We start from the raw sequence: 6,198 nt of genomic DNA on the forward strand, positions 1-6,198 counted from the left end.
TTCTCAATGGCCCTCAAAACGTCTCAAATTTCTTAATTGCCATAAATATTTACTAACTGGATAATCATCTCTGTAGATTATATTCTGTTGCTCAAAGTGTAATTAAAAACGTGAATCAATAAAAATGCAGTTGTAGATAGTTTTTTATTGCCTTAAAAGGCATTCTAATTGCAAATGAATAAAAGCAGTAATTTTAATTCATTTAATATCATTCCAAAAGTTCCATTAATTTCCACACAACTGCTAAGCAGTCTGATCAAACGGTTATATCCATGGAATGTTTCTCAGCCAGAGTTTAAGACACTTGATAGTAATAACCAAAGAGGTGAATATTCATAAAGCATTGTTATTTATTTATTAGATTTACATCCTGCTTTTTTCATACAATAAACTCAAAGCAGCTTACACCCTTCTCCTCTTCCTGCTTTCAGTCTAATCCCCACAACCTTCCTGGTGAGGTTTGTGCTCGAGAGTGGCCTCTCCCTCTGTAAGGGTGCGGACCCGATCGTGTGGGTCCACCCCCAGAGCCAGATGGATCTGGATGGATTCCTGAAGGGCTTGGGGGAGTTTCCGACTGACAAGACTGGTGCTCCTGTCGAGGCTCTGGTCAAACTGTGGAATGGGGAGATGACCAGGGCTGTTGACACGATTGCTCCTAAGCATCCTCTCCCACCAGGCAGAGCCCATTCATCCCCCTGGTATACACCTGAATTGCAGCTGATGAAGCAGGCTGGGAGATGGCTAGAGCATAGGTGGAAGAAATCACGGGATGAATCTGACCGAACACACTTGAGAGCCCATTATCGGGCCTATGCTGGGGCGGTGAGGGTAGCGAAAAAGAATTTCTTTTCCGTTTCCATTGCCTCCTCAAAATGCCATCCGGCGGAGCTTTTTCGAGTGTTGCAAGGCCTGGTTCGTCCAGGTCCTAAGAAAGATCTGGTTCCTCCCTCGAAGGCCCGCTGCAACGACTTTGCCAAGCATTTCAGGGAGAAAATCGCTCAGATTCGTCATGAGCTAGACTCTACTAGTGACTCAGAGGTTTCTGGGGAGACACCAATGCTGCCGTCTGGTCCAAAATTAATGGATGAATTTCAGTTATTGCGGCCTGATGATGTGGACAAGGTGCTCCCACCACTTGCCTATTGGACCCTTGCCCATCTTGGTTAATAAATAATTCCAAGCACGGGATTGGGATCTGGATCTTGGAAGTGGTTAACGCCTCTCTGAGGGAGGGCCGGGTACCTGCTCCTTTAAAGGAGGCGGTAGTCCGACCGGTCCTGAAGAAGGCGTCACTGGATCCAGAGATGGCCACTAATTATAGTGGCTAATTATAGACCAGTGGCCAACCTCCCGTTTCTGGGCAAGGTGTTGGAGCAGGTGGTGGCGGGACAACTCCAAGCTCTCTTGGATGAAACTGATTATCTGGACCCATTTCAGTCCGGCTTCAGACCCGGGTATGGTACTGAATCTGCCTTGGTCACCCTGTATGATGACCTGTGCAGAGAGAAGGACAGGGGGAGTGCATCCCTGTTGGTTCTTCTGGACCTCTCAGCGGCTTTCGATACCATCGACCATGGTATCCTTCTGGATAGGCTGGCAGGATTGGGGGTCGGAGGCACTGCTTTGCAGTGGTTCCACTCCTACCTCAATAACCGATTCCAGAAGGTGGTGCTGGGGGACTATGGCTCTGCGAAATGGCAGCTCTGCCATGGAGTACTGCAGGGGTCCATTTTGTCCCCTTTGCTGTTTAACATCTACATGAAACCGCTGGGAGAGGTCATCAGGAGGTGTGGGCTGCGGAATCATCAGTATGCTGATGATACCCAGCTCTACCTCTCGTTTTCCACCAATCCAGGTGAGGCAGTGGCTGTGCTGAACCGGTGCCTGGCCGAGGTAATGGGCTGGATGAGGGCCAATAAACTGAAGCTCAGTCCAGACAAGACGGAGGTCCTGTTGGTTGGCGGATCGGGTTTTGGAGAGGGTGAATTGAACCTTGTCCTGAATGGGGTTGCACTCCCTCTTAGGGACAAGGTTTGCAGCTTGGGAGTGCTCCTTGACCCAGAGCTTTCATTGGAAGCTCAGGTGACAGCAGTGGCGAGGAGCGCTTTCCTTCAGCTTCGGCTGATCCATCAGCTGTGCCCCTACCTGGAGTACAACTGCCTGGTGACAGTGACACACGCTTTGGTGACTTCCCACCTTGACTTCTGTAACGCGCTCTATGTGGGGCTACCCTTGAAGACGGTCCGGATACTTCAGTTGGTTCAAAATGGAGCTGCCAGGTTGCTGACGGGGACGGGGCGTTATGTTCACATGACTCCAGTCCTCCATCAGCTTCACTGGATTCCCATTGAAGTCCGGGCCCAATTCAAGGTGTTGGTTATGACCTATAAAGCCCTAAACGGCTTGGGTCCTGGCTACCTGAAGGAGCGCTTATGTCCGTATATGCCCGCCCACCCACTGAGATCTGTGGGAGAGGCCCTTCTCCAGGAACCCTCCGTGAAGAAAATTAGGAGGCTAGGTACTCGGAGGAGGGCTTTCTCAGCGGTGGCGCCCAATCTATGGAACGCGTTCCCCAGAGAGGTCTGCCTGGCACCGTCGTTATTTGTTTTTCAGCGCCAGGCAAAGACCTTTTTATTCAAACGTCATTTTAATTGCTAATATTATTTGCTTAATTCTTCAGCCAGGGTGACTTATTTTATAATGTTAATGTGTTTTATATTTTTAGTGTTTTACATTTTAACTGATGTTTTGTAAGCCGCCCCGAGGCTTCGGTGAATGGGGCGGCATAGAAACAACAGCCTTCTCAGGTAGGCGGGGCTGAGAATCTGTGACTGGCCGGCTCCATGGTTGAGTGGGAACTAGAACCCAGGTCACCTGACTCCCAGTCCAATGCTCTTCACCACCACATCACACTGTCTCTCTTGTTACATTAACAGACCTCCATGTGTACCTATTTCAGTAGAAGGGTCTATAAAAATATTTAGATTTGCGGCCTTTTCTCCCTTGCTTTGTGTTAGAAAATAAAACTTATTCAAAGTTGTCTTGCTCGATGTTTATCAGAACATTGAACTGAACTGACAAGCATCAAATGTACCAAGGTCTCTGCATTTTCTTTGGTTCAGTTGCCTTTGGTACAAGACTATGAGAAGAAAGTTGTAATACCATAATAGTGGAGAACATAATCTTCTGATCATGTGTTCTGCTAGCAATTGAAGACATTTCAACAAGTGCTTGATGAAGTTGTCATCTTTTCCATGCATTTCATGTATTTGTTTCTGCTCTTTGTGTTTTTATCTTGGTGCCTCTTTCCATTTGGTATTTGCATTTCAGTGCAACCTTATTATTTCACACTTTTTATATTTTGTAACCTGCTGTGAGCAATTCTTTTTCAGGGAAAAAGCAAGGTATAAATTTGTGTATGCATAAAAATGAAATAGAAAAGCAGAAGCAGCATGACGAAAGGTGTGAGGAAGAACAGACTAAACTTGCCAAAAAGGGTACTCAAATAGACATGCTTCCTTGCTCTGATGACTGAGATTGGCACAGCCTACCGGAAGTAAGCCATCTGCCTCAACTTAGCCAGTCCCAAACATCCTTTTCCCAGACAGCACCAGACGAGCTGCTTTTTTCACCCTGAGATCTTAGGAACTGACATCACTATCAGTATCCATGACCTTGAACTCCAAAGTCCAGTGCTTTTTTTGTCATAGAACGCACCGGAACAGAGTTCCGGCACCTTTTTTTGACAGATTTTCCAAGTTTTAAAAGTAACTTTTGCAAATTTGATGTTTGGTCCACGTGAATTTGAATCGCCCTGTCGAGCGTAGCAGTTTGGCAGCAAAATCATTAAAATGGTGCATGTGGGCTGCTTGTGTGTTGAATTCAATGCATGCGCACTTCGTCTGCACTGGTTGTGATGGCGCTGCTCAGCTTGTGGCGCTGCTCGGCTTGTGATTGGTCATGTGGCCGCGCACTGAGTGCTTACTGCAGGCGGCAACCATTATGTTTCGTTACACAACTGACGTGTGTGGGTGTGTGTACAGTGATTGACTATGTGCGAAAGGTAAAGAATTTCATGAGTTCCAGCACCTTTTTTCTTACAAAAAAAGCACTGCCAAAGTCTATAGTTCCAAAAAATATAGGCAAAATGCTGCCTCAAAAAACTTCAGCCATAGGTATCTTTCTTTATTGCACTAGTTGTGGGGTCCTTAATTCTCCATACTGAAATCAATGGGATCACACATCTCTCTTGACAGAATTACAGAGCCCAGATTTCAAGTTAAAAGTGTGAGAGAGAAGGGCTTCAACAATTAAGAGAAAGAGGCCTCCAGTGTTTGGTCGCTATTCCTCACCACCACAACATGCTTGGGTGTGCAGCTTCTTAAATCTAAAACCAATGAAGATATCAATGTCTCCATCCATTTCCAGAAGCAAAATCTTACTGGGTATTTGTGAGCAGTTTCTTAAATGTTTACCAAATCCCTTGAGCCTTTGTAACTGCTCAAGAATGAACTGCTCTCTCTCTCTCTCTCTCTCTCTCTCTCTCTCTCTCTCTCTCTCTCTCACACACACACACACACACACAGAGAGAGAGAGAGAGAGAGAGAGAGAGAGAGAGAGAGAGCATTTTAAAGTCACACGTATGTGTTTTCATCCATCTTTTCAGCAGAACATATTATAAAAAAGACTCATGAAATTTTTTTGAAGCCATGGAAGTTTGGGTTAAGCATTCATAATCATGAATCATGAATGCAGAAGTTCATCTGATTAACAGCATAATCAAAAACACAGGACTCCTGATTTTTCATCATCTACAAATGTAATTTTGAAAATGCCTCAAGTGCATGTGTTCTTCAGCATCTTAGGAAGAAGTATTGCAACATTCTGGTGATAGGTATGGAAACAAAATACAGCTGGACAAGGATTCCATGAAAAGAACAAGAGCATATCAGTAACAGTTTGTGATGCAGCATTTGTTTTACGTAATGAAATTTTAAAAGCTTCCCCAACACCCTTACCATAAAACCCTAACAGTAAAAGTTGCCATTCAAGGAGAAGTAAAAGTTCCTGAAGTTTTACTGGAATTCTTCACATACTTGGTACATGGCTAAAATACAAGATGAGGACACGTCAAGGAGGAATTCGTCATTTTCACAAGATGTGTGCTTACTGCAAGAAACTGGTACAAGAAGTCCCCCAGACAACTGATCACACCCCCATACTAAGAAGCCACCTGTCACGGTTTCACAAAATGTGAACCGTAGAGCCTTCATATAGAAAGTAGGCAGGGAAGAATATACTTTGTTCCTAGCAACAATTACTTAGATTTCATTGGAGCAGAACATGGAGAATAGGTGGGCTGCTCAAAATTTGAAGGAAGTAAAGATGATGGTTGAAAAGAAGAAAGATGATATCAGGCATAATGGGCAGGAAATGAGTAGGAGCAGATGTTTTGGGAACAAGAAACTTTCAGGTGGCTGAAATGGTGCAAGGCTACATATCTCAGGGTATGAGAATGAAGAGATAAGAGGGACAAGACCATGAAGGGTGATGGAACAGGGAGAGACATAATGTTGACCATGTTTGAATGAATGTTATTATAAAATTCAATATATATATATATATATATATATATATATATATATATATATATAAAAATGTAAATGTTAGAACAGATGGATATCTGTCATTAGGAAGTATGTCTCTCACATACTCTCACTTATGGAAAACTATAATTTTTAAAGAAAATAAACTTTTTATTGGGTTGATTTTTATACATTAATGTTCATAATGCTTAGTAACGTATATAGACCAATACGTAATTAAAATGGGACAGTGGGAAAGGGAAAAAGAAAAGAATGCTTGACAAGGATACAGTTAATGAATAAAACAAAGTTGTGCATAGAAAGTAGTCATGTTTATTCTTATTGATTTGTTACATTTATATCCCACCTTTTCTTAAGGATCTCAAAACAGTAAATACATTTCTCCCCCTTCCACAGGGCTGTGAAGGTGCCAGAGGTCTGTCTCCTCCCCCATCCCCCCCCCCCCCGCTCCCTTTAGGCAGGATAAGATAACACATTTCTAACTATATTCTTTATTATGTTAAAGTAGGCTGGCTTAGTTGGCTTTGTGACAAAAAAGAGGTTGTAAACAAAAGACAACAGCAAAGTTAGGAAAGCATCTAATTAGAGAAAT

This window comes from Varanus komodoensis, unplaced genomic scaffold (genome assembly GCF_004798865.1).
Source record: "Varanus komodoensis strain SLA01 unplaced genomic scaffold, ASM479886v1 scaffold16, whole genome shotgun sequence".
Classification (NCBI taxonomy): Eukaryota; Metazoa; Chordata; class Lepidosauria; order Squamata; family Varanidae; genus Varanus; species Varanus komodoensis.